Source organism: Leptonychotes weddellii, chromosome 8 (assembly GCF_054177405.1).
Source record: "Leptonychotes weddellii isolate Sample4059 chromosome 8, ASM5417740v2, whole genome shotgun sequence".
Classification (NCBI taxonomy): Eukaryota; Metazoa; Chordata; class Mammalia; order Carnivora; family Phocidae; genus Leptonychotes; species Leptonychotes weddellii.
This window is the reverse complement of record NC_138376.1, coordinates 26,129,685-26,146,240: the sequence shown is the minus strand read 5'-3', so window position 1 is coordinate 26,146,240 and position 16,556 is coordinate 26,129,685.

Here is a 16,556-nt window from a genome sequence, read left to right as displayed (position 1 = left end):
GAAGCAAAAGGAATCCATTGCTAAAGAAGTAAAACTGTCACTATTTGCAGAAGACATGATACGATATAGAGAAAACATTAAACCCTCCACCAAAAGAACTATTAGAACGAATGAATGAATTCAGAAAAGTTGCAAGATACAAAATTAATACACAGAAATCTGTTGCATTTCTACATACTAATCATTGAAGTAGCAGAAAAAGAAATTAAGAAAACAATCCCATTGGGGTGCCTGGGTGGCTCAGTTGGTTAGGTGTCTGCCTTTGGCTCATGTCATGATCCCAGGACCCTAGGATCGAGCCCTGTGTCGGGCTCCCTGCTCAGCGGGGAGTCTGCTTCTCCTTCTCCCTACCCCCACTCATGCTCTCTCCCTCTCTCTCTCAAACAAATAAAATCTTATTTTTTTTTCAAATTTTATTTATTTTTCTAAGATTTTTTTTTATTTGAGAGAGAGAGAGAGAGAGCACAAGCAGGGTGAGGGGCAGAGGGAAAAGCAGAGAAAAGACCAGTACTCTGTAAACTCTAAAGACAAGGATGAAGGAAATTAAAGATAATACAAATAGGGGCACCTGGTGGCTCAGTCATTAAGCATCTGCCTTCAGCTCGGGTCATGATCTCAGGGTCCTGGGATGATGTGGCGATTCAGTGACTGGATAGATAAAACCTGACTTGTATATGACTCCCTGGATGAGACTAATTGAAAAGCAAAGGATGAGTGCCTGGAACGCTGGGCCTCCTTTGAAGTTTTTTGGCTGAAAGCAGCCAGATTCTTACTGTGGCTCAAGGTTCTCATCTAGGGAGTATATGTTTAAAATACAGGCCCCTGTAGTGGTCATGTACTTCATGAACTCTTTGCCTTGCATGTGGTGTATTGATTAAACTCACAATAAAAACAGAGACACAGCTTGGCTTGAGGCCTTTCACCACTAGATCATCTGGTCCCCAGGCCCTCTCCTTTCTCCTACTTTGGTGTCTGGAGTAATCAGGGTTTTCTGGTTTGTTTATTGGTGCCATTTTTCCAACAACATGTGTTCCTGTTCTGTCTCTGTCAATTTTGGTAATTCTCACAAGATTTCAAACTTTTTCCTTATTATTGTATTTGTTAGGGTGATCTGTGATCAGTGATCTCTGATGTGACTATTATAACTGTTTGGGGGCCCTACCAATGGTGCCCACCGAAGGAAGATGAGAAACTTAACCAATACTGTGTGGGTTCTGAGTGCCAACCAGCTAGTCCCTCTCCTCAGGCCTCCCTATTCCCAGAGACACAACAATATTGAAATTAAGCCAATTACTAACCCTACAAAGGCCTCATAGGGTTCAATTGAAAGGAAGAGCCACATGTCCCTTACTTTAAGTGGAAAGCTAGCAATGATTACGCTTAGTGAGGAAGGCATGTCAAAAGCCGAAACAGGCCAAAAGCTAGGGCTCTCGAACCAGTTAGCCAAGATGTGAATGCAAAGGAAAAGTTCTTGAAGGTAGTTAAAAGTTCTACTCCAGTGAACGCATGCATGACAAGAAAGCGAAACAGCCTTACTGCTGATATGGAGAACGTTTGAGTGGTCTGGATAGAAGATCAAGCCAGTCACAACCTTCCCTTAAGCCAGAGCCTGTCCCAGAGCAAGGCCCTCGCTCTCTTCAATTCTATGAAGGCTGAGAGAGGTGGGGAAGTCGCAGGAGAAAAGTGTGAAGCGAGCAGAGGTGGGTTCATGAGGGTTAAGGAAAGAAGCCGTCTCTATAACACAAAAGTGCAAGAAGGAGCAGCAGGTGCTGGTGGAGAAGCTGCAGCGAGTTCTCCAGGAGATCTAGCTCAGATCACCCGTGGCGGGGGCTACATGAAACAACAGATTTTCAGTGTAAGATGAAACAGCCTTCTATCGGAAGAAGATGCCATCTAGGACTTTCATAGAGAGGTCAGTGCCTGGCTTCCAAGCTTCAAAGGACAGAGTGACTCTCTGGTTAGGGGCAGCTGGTGACTTAGAAGTTGAAGCCAGTGCTCAATGATCATTCTGAAAATCCTTTAAGGGCCTTTAAGAATTATGCTAACTCAACTCTGCCTGTGCTCTATAAATAGAACAATAAAGCCTGGATGACAGCACATCTGTTTCCAACATGGTTTACTGAATATTTAAAGCCCACTGTTGAGATCTACTGCTCAGAAGAAAAGATTCCTTTCAAAATATGACTGCATTGACAGTGTTCCTTGTCACCCCAGAGCTCTGATGGAGACGGACAACGAGATGAATGTTTTCATGCTGCTAACACAACGGCCATTCCACAGACCATGGATCAAGGAGTCATTCCAACTTGCAAGTCTTACTATTTAAGAAATGCACTTCATAAGGCTACAGCTGCCAGAGATAGCAATTCCTCTGATGGGTCTGGGCAAAGTCCATTGAAAACCTTCTGGAAAGGATTCGCCATTCTAGATGCCATTAGGAACATTTATGGTTCATACTAAGAGATCAAAATATCAACATGAACAAGAGTTTGGAAGAAGCTGACTCCAACCCTCATGGAGGACTATGAGGGATTCAAGACTTCAGAGGAGGAAGTAACAGCAGGTGGGGTGGAAATAGCAAGAGAACTAGAATCAGAAGTGGAGCCTGAAGATGGGACTGAGTTGCTGCAACCTCATGATCTAACTTGAACGGATGAGGAGTTGCTTCTTATGGACGAGCAAAGAAAGTGGTTTCTTCATACGGAATCTACTCCTGGTGAAGGTGCTATGAAGATGCTCCATTGTTGAAATGACACCAAAGGATTTAGAATATTCCATGAATGTAGTTGATAAAGCAGTGGCAGGGTGTGAGAGGACTGACTCCAATTTTGAAGGAGTTCTGAAGTTCTCCTGTAGGTAAAACGCTATCAAACAGCATCGGCTACTTCAGAAAAATTGTTCATGAAAGGGAGAGTCCATCAGTGCAAGAAACTTCATTTTGTTGTCTTAAGACAACAGCCGCCCAGCCTCCAGCCACCACCACCCTGATCAGTCGGCAACCATCAACTTGGAAGCAGGACCTGCCCCAGCAAAAAGATTACAACCCACTGAAATCTCATATGCTGGTTATCATTTTTTGGCAATAAAGTATTTTTTTTTATTTAAAGCATGTAGATTCCATTAGACACAATGTTCTTCCATGCTTACAAGACTACAGACTATGTTTACTATTGTAAACATAACTTTTATAGGCACTGGGAAACCAAAAAATTCATTTGGCTTGCTTTGTCGGGATATTCGCTCTATTGTGAACTGAACCCACAATATCTCCAAGATAAGCCTGTAATAACTTTGTAGGGTGATAGATGGTAACTAGATTTATCACGGTAATTGTTTCGTAACATATATAAATGTTGAATCACCACATTGTGCACCTGAAACTAATGTAATGTATGTCAACTGTATTTTTTTAAGAGCGAGAACTCACCTAGGAGCGACATGGAAAAGGAGATAGAAAAACATAACGTCCTTTGCCAATGAACCTGGGAGCCACCTGAAATCCTGAGGTACAACAGAGGGAGCACAAAAAGCAGCAGCAATCAAGCAAAGGGATTAAAGAAAGATGGCAGAGGATGCCTTTATAATATTAATAACAACACAGGGGCGCCTAGGTGGCTCAGTTGGTGAAGCATCTGCCTTCGGCTCAGGTCATGATCTCGGGGTCCTGGGATCAAGCCCCGCTTCAGGCTCCCTGCACCACGGGGAGCTTGCTTGTCCCTCTCCCTCTCCCTCTGCCTTTCCCCTCCACTCATGCTCTCTTTCTCTCAAATAAATAAATACAATCTTTATAAACTAATAGTAACAACACAGCTGTAGCAAATACTTACATAGCATTTTACAGTGAAGCTGAGGCTCAGGAAGATTGACAGTCCCAGGTCACATAGATGGCAGAGGCAGAATTCAAACCTAGGCCATGTGGCTCCGGAGTGTGTTCGTGATCTCTGTCCCATGCAGCCTCGTTTCACGCTGTCACACGCACACTTGCAAATGTGAGAAGCAGCAAAATACATGTCTTGAGAGTGAGGAGCACGCCCTCCGGTGCAAAAACAAAAAATCTCTTGTTTGCAGCAGCTGGAACAGATCACAGGCTGGTAGCAAGAACCTCCCTGCGTCTGCTTGGGTCCTAATGAACAACTGGAGAAGGGCTGAGTGAGGAATCACACAGGTGAGCCGTATGTAGTGGATTAAAGGTGACTCCGGTTTCTTTGCCGCTCTTCCCACAGAGTCCAATCTATTTCCCTCCCTTTCCATCAGGGGCTCTGAGACATGTTTTGATCAACCGAATGTGTCGCCAGTGATTCTATGTGATGTTCAAGGCTGGTCTTTAAGAGATCTGCCATTTCCACGTTTACTCTTTGAAACACTCCTTCTTGGAACCCCCTTGCTGTGCTGTAAGGAAGCCTGAGTTGTCACAGGGAAAGGCCCACTTTCAAGGGATCTACAGCCCCAGCCAGCAGTCAGCACCGACGACCAGCCATGGGAGTGGGCCATCTTGGAAGGGACAGCCCCGGCTGAGCTTCTGGATTACTTACCGTGTGGAGCAGAGCTGCGTCATGGCCCCTAAACTCTGTCTAGAATATAGCACTGGGGGCAAATAAATGGTTGTCTCTGTTTTAAGTCAATGTTTTGGGGTAGTTTGTAATGCAGCAATAGATAATTGAAATAGCATGTTTGCAGAAATTAGCCTCGTCAATTTTGTTGATCTTTTTAAAACGCAACTTTTGGTTGCCTTGATTTTCTCTCTTGTTTTTCTAGTCTCTATTTTATTGACTTTCATTCTAATCTTTATTATTTTAATCCTTCTGCTTGTTTTGGGTTTTGCTTGACCTTCTTTTTCTAGTTTCTTAGGGTAGAAGGTTAGGTTATGGATTTGAGATCTTTCTTTTTTCCTATAAGCACTCACGGCTATAAATCTCCCTCTCAGCATCGCTTTCACTGCGTTCTGGAAGGATGCTTTGGCATGTTGCATTTTTGTTTTCATTTACCTCAGAGTATTTTCTAATTTCCCATGTGATGTCTTCTTTGACTCATGGGTTATTTAGGATTATGTTTTTTAATTTCCACATATTTGTGAATCTTCCAAATTTCCTTCTGGTATTAATTTCTGATTTCATTCCATTGTGGTCAGAACACACTCTGTATGATTTCACATTTTAAATTTATTGAGGCTTGTCTTATGACCTAACATATGGTCAATCCCAGAGAATGTTCCATTACACTTGAGAAGAATGTGTGTTCTGCTATTCTTGGATGGCTTGTTTGAGAAAGATCTGTTGGGTCTAGATGGTTTATACTGTTGTTCAAGTCTTCTATTTCCACATTGATCTTCTATCCAGTTGTTCTATCCATTATTGAAAGTGGGATATTGACGTTTCCAACTATTGTTGTTGAATTGGCTATTTCTCCCTTCAATTCTGTCAGGTTTTGCTTCATGTATGTTGAGGCTCTGAGACATATATGTTTATAATTATTTTGTTTTCTTGATCGATTGACCCATTTATCATTATAAAATAACATTCTTATCTCTAATTTTTGTCCTAAAGTCTCTTTTGGCTGATATTTGCATAGCCACTCCAACCCTTTTTTGGTTTTTTATTTGCATGATATAGCTTCTTCCCATCCATTTATCTTCAACTTATTTGTGTCTTTGAGTCTAACACGTGTCTCTTGTAGACAGCATTTAGTTAAAACATGTTTTCAAATTCATTCTGCCAATCTCTTTCAACTTGACTGCCTAATCTATTTACACTTAATATAATAACAAATAAGGTAGGATTTACATTTTGCTATTTGTTCTCTGTATGTCTCGATGTCTTAACATCTTGACTTTTTCTCTATTCCTCCATCACTGCCTATTTGTGTTAAATAGCAGTTTTCTAATGTAACATTTTAATTCCCATATATATGAATTAAAATGAATATATATAATATTTTGATTCTCATTATATATATAAAATATTTATATTATTTACTTAGTGGTTGCCATAGGGATTACAATTAATATCTTAATATATAATAGAGTTCAGATTAATACTGACTGCAATATAATGATTTATTAAAAATACATATTTGGTCATTCAGGTAACCAAAATATATTTCTCAGATATATTTGGTCTTCATCCACAGTTCCTGAAAATGCTTCAGAGCCATAAAGTTGAGCTGAGTGTCTTGTTTTTAACAGCAGTGATTTTTGGACCCCACTTGAGGACGGGGGCTGGTTGCCAGGAAGACCAGCCATGTGATTGGAGGGTTGGAACTTTCCATCACACCCCCGACCTCCAGGGAAGGTAGAGGGGCTGGAGGTTGAATCAGCCAATGACCGTGTAGAGAAATGAACATGTGGAGATGCCAGGAAAGTGGCAAGACTGGAGGGTGCATGGAACCTCCCAGAATGTAGACAGTAAGTCCAGGTAACATCTGTCCCCATACGTGTTACAATTTTTTCTTGTGATAACTTTTTTTTAACGCTTTTATTCAAATTCCAGTTAGTGAACATACAGTGTAATATTAGTTTCAGGTGCACAATATAGTGATTCAACATTTCCATCCATCACCTGGCGCTCATCACAAGTGCCCTCCTTAATCCCCATCACCTGTTTCATCCATCCCTCCACCCCCACCTCCCCTCTGGCAACCATCAGTTCTCTATAGTTAAGAGTCTGTTTCTTGGTTCTCCTCTCTCTCTTTTTTTCCCTTTGCTAGTTGGTTTTGTTTCTTAAATTCCACATCTGAGTGAAATCATATGGCATTTGCCTTTTTCTGACTGGCTTATTTTGCTTAGCATAACACTCACTAGCTCCATCCATGTCGTTGCAAATGGCAAGATTTCGTTCTTTTTTATGGCTGAGTAATATCCCACTGTATATATACACCACACCCTCTCCATCATTCATCTTGTGATAAGAACTTTTAAGATCTGCCCTGTTAGCAATTTTCAAATACGTGACACGGTATTAACTATAGTCACCAGGCTGTACATTACATCCCCATGACTTACTTACTTCATAACTGGAAGTTTGTATCCTCTGACCCCCTTCACCCATTTCTCCCACCCTTCATTTATATCTTTAGAAATGGTTTTCTTTAGTTCTTTTTTTTTTTTAAGATTTTATTTATTTATTTGACAGAGACAGAGACAGCGAGAGCAGGAACACAAGCAGGGGGAGTGGGAGAGGGAGAAGAAGGCTTCCCGCTGAGCAGGGAGCCCGATGTGGGACTCGATCCCAGGACTCTGGGATCATGACCTGAGCTGAAGGCAGCCGCTTAATGACTGAGCCACCCAGGCGCCCTCTTTAGTTCTTTAATCATATATAAAATAATCTATGTGAAGTCTTTTTTTTCTAGTAGGTTCAATGTCTGGACTTCAGGAATGATTTCTAATGATTGCTTTTGTTCTGTATATGGGCCATACTTGCTTGTTACTTTCCATGTCTCATAATTTTTTACTGAAAAATGGACATGTTCAATAGTGTAATGTGGCAATTCTGGAAATCAGATTCTCGCCCTCCCCCACAGTTTGTTATAATTGTTGTTTGTTGAGGTTGTTGTTGTTTGTTAGGTGATGTTTCTGAACTGATGATGTAAAGTCTGTGTTCTTTGTTGTATGTGGCCACTGAAGTCGCTTCTTGGTTAGCTTATTGGTCAGCAAATGATTGCACAGAGACTTTCTTAATCACACGAAATCAACAAGTCTCCCAGCCTTTGTCAAGGAGTTCCATGTTAAAATCGGAGCATGGCTTCAAAAATCAGCCTGGCAGCTGACAACTGTGCCTTAACTGTTACTGCCTCCTTACATGAAGACTCAGTGTCAGACAAAGGTGGGAGCTTAGGACATTCTGAGGTCTTTCCTCAGCATGCATTTAGCTTTGGGCATGCTCACAATCCTACAAATAAATGCATGTGGCCTTCCAGATTCCCAGGAATATCTCAGAGCTTTTCAAGACCCCTGTAGACATCTCACTTCCCAGCTTTGCCTATTAATATTTCTAGATTATCTATCATGTGTTCTAACCACTGTCCAGTGCCTCAGGAAGCCACAAAGTTGTTTTTTTTTAATTGCCTATATATATATATATATATATATATATATTTTTTTTTTTTAACAAACACACTCACCACAACCTGCACCAGGAAAAGGCTTTAGGCATTGGGTGAACTCTGAATCAGGTCAAAAACAGATAGCCATAGAGGTGGGGTCTTCCAAGGAGCCACTAGACTGGTCAAATATCCTGTGAGATATGAGGATGTGAAGTAGCTTTACCCACATTCTTCTCCCTTCAATGGCTGCCATGTTGCTGGTTTCCACTGTGTAGTTTCCAAAGCTACTTCAAAGTGGGAGAGTAGGAGATGGCCCTAGGGGCAAATTGAAGCACTAAAAACTCAGAGGATTTTGAGGAATATGGGGCAGAATAGGAAGCACCAGGAATAGGTCTCCCTACATACACAACAATTGCATTGGCCAAACTGTCTGATGTAACATTTTGGAACTCTGGAATCTGTGGAAGGCTAGCAACTTCCAGGAAAAGATATGGATGACAAATTGCAGTTAATTTCATTAAATTTCAGCTCTTATCACAGCTACCCATCTCTTTCCCACAGCCACATGGCTGGAAGCTGTACAGATTACCTTGGAGCAGCTGCACAAGACCTGTGGAAGCTAGGGAGGGCAAAAAGGACCCTATCCTCCAAATAGTGGTATCTATGTACTAACTGATGATTGCTGCTTCTGATTATAGAAGTACAGACAAAGAGGCAGACAGCCATTGTTGTTACATCTCCCCCAATTGTGCAAGCCCCTCCCTCTCTAGGTCAGGTGACTGCCAAGAATATTTAAAGGGCCAACACACTTTCCCCTCATCCCTTATCTTTCACTATTTCTCCCTTTGGGAGAAGATTTTAAAGATTAGGACATTCAAACAATTGCATATTCAGGGAAAATTAGAGGGGTGCCTGGGTGGCTCAGTTAGTTAAACGTCTGCCTTCGGCTTGGGTCATGATCCCAGGGTCCTGGAATCTAGTCACACATCAGGCTCCCCACTCAGTGGAGAGTCTGCTTCTCCCTCTGCCTGCCACTCCCCCTGCCTGTTCTCTCTCCCTCTCTGTCAAATAAATAAATAAAATCTTTAAAAAAAAGAAAGAAAGAAACTTAGAAAGTGACCACAAATGCCCAGGGAAAGGCTGAAAAAAGACCTGAGAGGACACTAAGGGTGATCAGCAGCACAGTGACAGCCTACAACAATCAGAAAAAAAACACTAAAAACAGTAGCAAAAATATCAAACCCTGGAAAGGGGAAAGGGTACTGATTTCCAGAGTTAATAGCACATTATTTGATTCAAATGGCCAGTATTCAACAACAAAAAAATCAAAAGGCATACAAAGAAACAGCAAAGTATCGTCCGTTCAAAAAAATAAGAATTCAACAGAATTTTTCCCTGAAAAAGTTCTGGTGGCAAATATAACACAATGATTTTAAAACAACTTTCTTATAGATGCTCAAAGAACTCAAGGAACATATGGAGAAAGTCAAGAAAATAATATATAAACATCAATAAAGAGACAGAAAACTTAAAAAGAAATAAAAAAGAAATTCTGGACTGGAAAAGGACAGTAATGGAAATGAAAAATGCACTAGATAGATTCAAAGTAGAAGAAAGAATCAGTGAACTTTAAGACAGGACAATGGAAATTATTGAGGCCAAGGAACAGAAAGAAAAAGATTGAAGAAAAATGAGCAAAGCCTAAGGGACCTGTGGGACACCATCAAGTAGACCAACATACACATCATGACAGTCCAGAAGAGAGAGAAAGGGGCAAAGAGAATATTAGAAGAAATAATGGCTGAAAACTTCCTAAATTTAATGAAATACAGAACATAAATATCCAAAAAGCTCAATGAATTCCAAATAAGATGAACTCAAAGAGACCCACACCAAGACACATTATAATCAAACTTTTATTTTTAAGATTTTATTTATTCATGGGGCACCTGGTGGCTCAGTCATTAAGCATCTGCCTTCGGCTCGGGTCATGATCCCAGGGTCCTGGGATCGAGCCCCACATTGGGCTCCCTGCTCCGCGGGAAGCCTGCTTCTCCCTCTCCCATTCCCCCTGCTTGTGTTCCCTCTCTCGCTGTGTCTCTCTCTCTATCAAATAAATAAATAAAATCTTTAAAAAAAAAAAGATTTTATTTATTCATTTATTTGAGAGAGAGAGAGCATGTGAACAGGGGGAGGAGCAAGGGAAGAGAGACAAACAGATTTTATGCTTAGTGGGGAGCTAGAGCGATTAGGTAAAGAAAAATAAATACAAGGCAACCAAATCAGAAAGGAAGAAGTAAAACTGTCACTATGCAGATGACATGATATAAAAAAAACCCTAAAGATGCCACCAGAACAAACAAAAACCCAGAATAAACAAATTCAGTAAACTTGCAAGATACAAAATCAACATACAAAAATTTGTTGCATTTCTACATACTGATAATGAGCTACCAGAAAGAGAAATTATGAGAACAATGCCATTTATAATTGTGTCAAAAAATTATAAAATACTGAGGAATAGATTTAACCAAGAAGGTAAAAGACCTGTACTTTGAAAAGTGTAAGACACTGGTGAACTCACAGATAAATGGAAAGATATCCAATGCTCTTGGAATGGAAAAATGTTGTTAAAATGTCCATACTAGCCAAAGCAATCTACAGGTTCAACATAATCCCTATCAAAATTCCAATGACATTTTTCACAGAAATATAACGAACAACCCTAAAATTTGTATGGAACCACACAAGACCCCAAATAGCCAAAGCAACCTTGAGAAAGAACAAAGCTGCCGGTATCACAGTCCTGGATTTCAAACTACATTACAAAGCTATAGTATCAAAACAGTATGGTATCGGCACTAAAACACACACTTAGATCAATGAAGCAAAACAGAGAGCCCAGATATAAACTCACACATATGTGTGCAAAGGTGCCAGAATATACAATGGAGAAAGGACAGTCTCTTCAATAAATGGTGCTGGGCACACTGGACGGCCACATGCAAAAAATGAAACTAGACCACTGTCTTACACCAGGTACAAAAATTAACTCAAAATGGATTAAAGACTTGAATGTAAGACCTGAAACCATAAAAATCCTAGAAGAAAAAATAGAGGAAACCCTCTCTGACATTGGTCTTGAAATTTTTTTTAATTTGAAACTAAAAGCAAAAGCAATAAAAGAAGAAACAAACTAAATGGGACTATAACAACCTAAAACGTGACTGTGCAGCAAAGAAAACATCAACGAAATGAAAAGGCAACCTACCAAATGGGAGAAAATGTTTGCAAATCATATATGTGCTAAGGGGGCTAATACCCAAAATATGTAAAGGACTCATATAGCTCAATAGCAAAAAACCCAAATAATCCAATTGAAAAATGGGCAGGGGCTCTGAACACCTTTTTTTCCAAAGAAGACAGATAGATGTATGACAGATACATGAAAAGATGCTTGACATCACTCATCATCAGGGAAATGCAAATCAAAATCACAAAGAGATACCACCTCACACCCATCATAATGACTATTATCAAAAAGACGAGAGAATATGTGTTTATGAGGATGGAGAGAAAAGGGAAACCTCATGCACTGTTGTTGGGAATGTAAATTAGTACAGCCACTATGAAAAACACTATGGGGGATGCCTAGGTGGCTCAGTCTGTTAAGCATCTGCCATAGGCTCAGGTCATGATCCCAGAGTCCTGGGATCAAGCCCCACATCCGGCTCCTTGCTCAGCTGGGAGCCTGCTTCTCCCTCTGCCTGCCACTCCCCCTGCTTGTGCTCACTCTCTCTCTCTCTCTCTCTCCCTCTGACAAATAAATAAATAAAATCTTAAGAAAAAGAAAAAAGAAAAACAGTATGGGGGTCCCCCCCCAAATTAAGTAGAACTATCATGATCCAGCAAATTCCACTCCTGGGTATTTACCCAAAGGAGAGAAAATCTCTGTCTCGTATTCATTGTAGCATTATTTGCAATACCCAAGACATGGAAGCAACCTAAGTGTCCACTGAAAAATGAATGAATAAATAAAATGTGGAGAGGGGGGCACCTGGCTGGCTCAGTCCATGGAGCATGCAACTTTTGATCTCAGGGTTATGAGTTCAAGCTCCCTGATGGATGTAGAGATTACTGAAAAATAAAATCTTTTTAAAAAATATTTCGTGTTAGGGGCGCCTGGGTGGCTCAGTGGGTTAAGCGGCTGCCTTTGGCTCAGGTCATGATCCCAGAGTCCTGGGATCGAGTCCTGCATTGGGCGCCCTGCTCAACGGGGAGGCTGCTTCTCTCTCTCCCCGATGCTTGCGCTTTCTCGCTATCTCTCTCTCTCTCAAATTAATAAATAAAATCTTTTATTTTTTATTTATTTTGATTTTAAAAAATATTTTATTTATTTATTTGACAGAGAGAGATACAGCGAGAGAGGGAACACAAGCAGGGGGAGTGGAGAGGGAGAAGCAGGCTTCCCGCAGAGCAGGGAGCCCAATGCGGGGCTCAATTCCAGGACCCTGGGATCATGACCTGAGCCGAAGGCAGACACTCAACGACTGAGCCACCCAGGTGCCCCTCAAATAAATATTTTTTAAAAATTCCATGTGTGTGTACGAGTTTAGCATATATATATAAGTAAATAAGTTCATGCACACACATACACACTGGAATATTATTCAGCTGTATAAAAGAAGGAAATCTTGCCATTTGTAACAACACTGATCGACCTTGAGAACATTATGCTAAGTCAAATAGATCAGATAGGGAAAGACAAATGCTATATGATCCTACTTATATAGAGAATCTAAAAAACAAATAAACAAGCCCATAGTGATAGAGAATAGATTGGTGGTTGCCACAGGCTGGGGTCGGGGGATGAGTGAAATGGATGAAGGGAGTCAATAGGTACAGACTTTCAGCTAAAGATAAACAAGTCTTGGGGATTCATGTACAGCTTGATGACTATAGTTAACAGTACTGAATTGTATATTTGAAAGGCACTAGGAGTAAATCTTAAAAGTTCTCATCACAAGAAAAAAGTTTGTAACTATGTGTGGTGATATTAAACTTATGATGGTAATGATTTTGCAATATATACATAAATCAAATCATTATGTTGGACACCTAAAACCAATATAATGTTGTAATAAGTAAATCATATCTAAAAAAAAAAATCTCCCAACAAAGAAAAGTCCTGGGTCTGATACTTCACTGGTAAATTCTAGCAAAAAAAAATTTTAATTATTATTTATTTATTTGACACAGAGAGAGCGAGAGACAGACAGAGAGCAAGCCCAAGCAGGGGGAACAGCAGGCAGGGGAGAAGCAGGCTTCCCGCTGAGCAGGGAGCCTGACGTGGGGCCCGATCCCAGAACCATGGGATCATGACCCCGGCCGAAGGCAGCCGCTCAACTGACTGAGCCACCCAGGCACCCCTCTAGCAAACATTTAAACAAGAACTAATACCAATCCTTCACATACTTCTCCAAAAAATTGATCAGGGAGTACTTCTTACCTCATTCTGGGGCCAGCATAACCCTGATACCAAATCCAAACAAGACACTACAAGAAAAGACAACTACACACCAACATCCCTTATGAACACGTTGTATTTCTATACACTTAGCAATGAACAATCCAAAAATGAAAATGAAATTAAGAAAACAATTCCATTCACAAAAGCATTAGAAAGGATAAAATACTTAGTAAATTTAGTGAAAAAAGTGCAAGACTTGGGGCACCTGGGTGGCTCAGTCGGTTAAGTGTCTGCCTTTGGCCTGGGTCATGATCTCGGGATCCTGGGATCGAGCCCAGTGTTGGGCTCCCTGATCAGCGGGGAGTCTGCTTCTCCCTCTCCCTCTCTCCCTGCTTGTGCACACTTGCTCTCTCTTTCTCTGTCAAATAAATAAAATCTTTTTTTTTATTAAATGTTTTATTTATGTATTCATGAAAGTCAGAGAGAGAGAGAGAGAGAGGCAGAGGCAGAGGGAGAAGCAGGCTTGCCGCCTAGCAGGGAGCCCGATGCGGGACTCGATCCCAGAACCCCGGGATCATGACCTGAGCCGAAGGCAGATGCTTAACCATCTGAGCCACCCAGGCGCCCCAAATAAAATCTTTTTTTAAAAATTAACTCAAGGGTGCCTGGGTGGCTCAGTTGGTTAAGGCGACTGCCTTCGGCTCAGGTCATGATCCTGGAGTCCCCGGATCGAGTCCCGCATCAGGCTCCCTGCTCGGCAGGGAGTCTGCTTCTCCCTCTGTCCCTCCCCCCTCTCATGCTCTCTCTCTCTATCTCATGCTCTCTCTCAAATAAATAAATAAATAATCTTTAAAGAAAAAAAAAATTAACTCAAAATGGATCAAAGACCTAAACATGACAGCTAAAACTGTGGAACTGAGTTATAGAAGAAAAGGTATAGGTGAATCGTAATGACCTTGGAATAGGCAATACACACTTAGATGCACCAAATCTCAACATCTCTAGCAGACGACAAGAGTCCACCCGTAACAATGGCTGCATCTAAGGAGAGAAACTGAGTAGCTGGGATGGGAAAAGACGAAATTACTTTCAAAGGTATATTTATTTTTATCTTTTGAATGTTCTACCATGTGCTTATAATATCTATTCAAAAAATAAAATTTAATTTAAAAACAAAAACAAAAAAGGGGCACCTGGCCGGCTCAGTCCGAAGAGCATGTGACTCTTGATCTTGGGGTCATGAGTTCGGGCCCCACACTGAGTATAGAGATTACTAAAAAAAATAAATAAGTAAATTTTAAAAGAAAAGTAAAGGAACAACAACAACAACAAAAAACAGATGGCAGGCTGAATTTGGCTCAGGGGCTTGTCTAGCCCTGCTCTAAGCCAAAATGACTCAATGTAAAGGAAAAACTCACTTCCTCCTGTGTTTCTTCTTCTTTTTTTTTAAGATTTTATTTACTTATTTGACAGAGAAAGACACAGTGAGAAAGGGAACACAGACATGGGGAGTGGGAAAGGGAGAGGCAGGCTTCCTGCAGAGCAGGGGGCCCAATATGGGGCTCGATCCCAGGATACTGGGATCATGACCTGAGCCAAAGGCAGACGCTGAACGACTGAGCCACCCAGGCACCCCCCTCCTCTGTTTCTTCTGCTACTCACACTACTCTGTTACAACACCGCTTCTGAGAGCAGACGTGTGGGTGTTTTTCCACACATTGAGCAATTCTGAGACAGCAGCTGGATGTCCCATAGTTTAACTCAATTCCGACACTATCTCCCTAGAGAGAGCATCAGATCCCCCAGGTTAAGGCTCAGTCTACAAGACTATTCCCCACCCCAACGTCAGACAGCAACCGGAAGTCCGGGGTGTCATTTATATCCTGACCAATGGACTATAAACCAGAAGTTCCCATAACCGCCCCGCCCCCCCCCAGTTTAGATTAATTTGCTAGAGTGGCCCATGGAACTCGGGAAAACAAGTACTTACTAGATGGCAAGTTTATTATAAAAGCATATAACTCAAGAACAGCCAGGTGGGAGAGATGCATAGGGCAGGGCGCGTAGGAAGGGGTGTGGAGCTTCCATGGCCTCTTAGAGCACCTCTCTTCCAGCACCTCCAATTCATTCACCAACCCGGAAGCTCTCTGAGCCCCCACCCTTTTGGGTTTTTATGGAGGCTACACAACAAAGGCATGATTGATTAAATCATGGGCCATTGGTGATTGACCTCAATCTCTAGCCCCTCCCCCATGTCAAGGGGGTGGGACTGAAAGTTCCAATCCTCTAATCAGCGGTTGGTTCCCCCGGCAACGAGCCCCCCAACCTTAGGGGCTTTCCAAAAGTCACCTCCTTAACATAAAGTCAGGTGTGATTGAAGAGGTTTCTTATGAATAATAAGACACTCCTTTTTGCCTTTATAGCCCTGGAGTCCTTTCAGGGAACCAAGGACAGAAGACTAAATATAACAAATGATGCTCCTATTGTTCTTGCCTCTTAGGAAATTAAAGGAGGAAGAGGAAACAGGAGGAAGCTCAAATATATATTTCTTATGTCCCAGTATTACAGGCCCCATCGGCAGTGCATCCTATCCCCAGTAATTGATGAATCTATGGCCCGAGAATGTTATATTAATAAGACAGGCCAGCTGCTACCACAAACAGACCCTGAAATCCATAAGGCTTACACAATAGAAATTTCTTTGTGTGTTATCAGGCTATCAGAGGAAACTGAGACCCAGTAGCCAGACAAGCAGCACAGTGGGGACTAGAACATGGGCAGGCTAATGTTTGGCCTATAACCCTGTTTCTTAGCCATGCTGAGCTCAAACACCAAGCTGCTTAGGTTCATTCTAGTTTCATAATTTCTGTCTATCTTGATCCTGCCTCATAAGGAGCATCTTTATCAAATCAAGCACAGTGCTGGGAAGATTAATTTGGTGTGTAGAATATTTTAAATGAGTCCAAGATTGAAGAATGAATGAATGATGAAGCCTATAATGTGACTTCAGTTCTTCTCATTTTACATTTACTTAGAGCTATCTTTTACA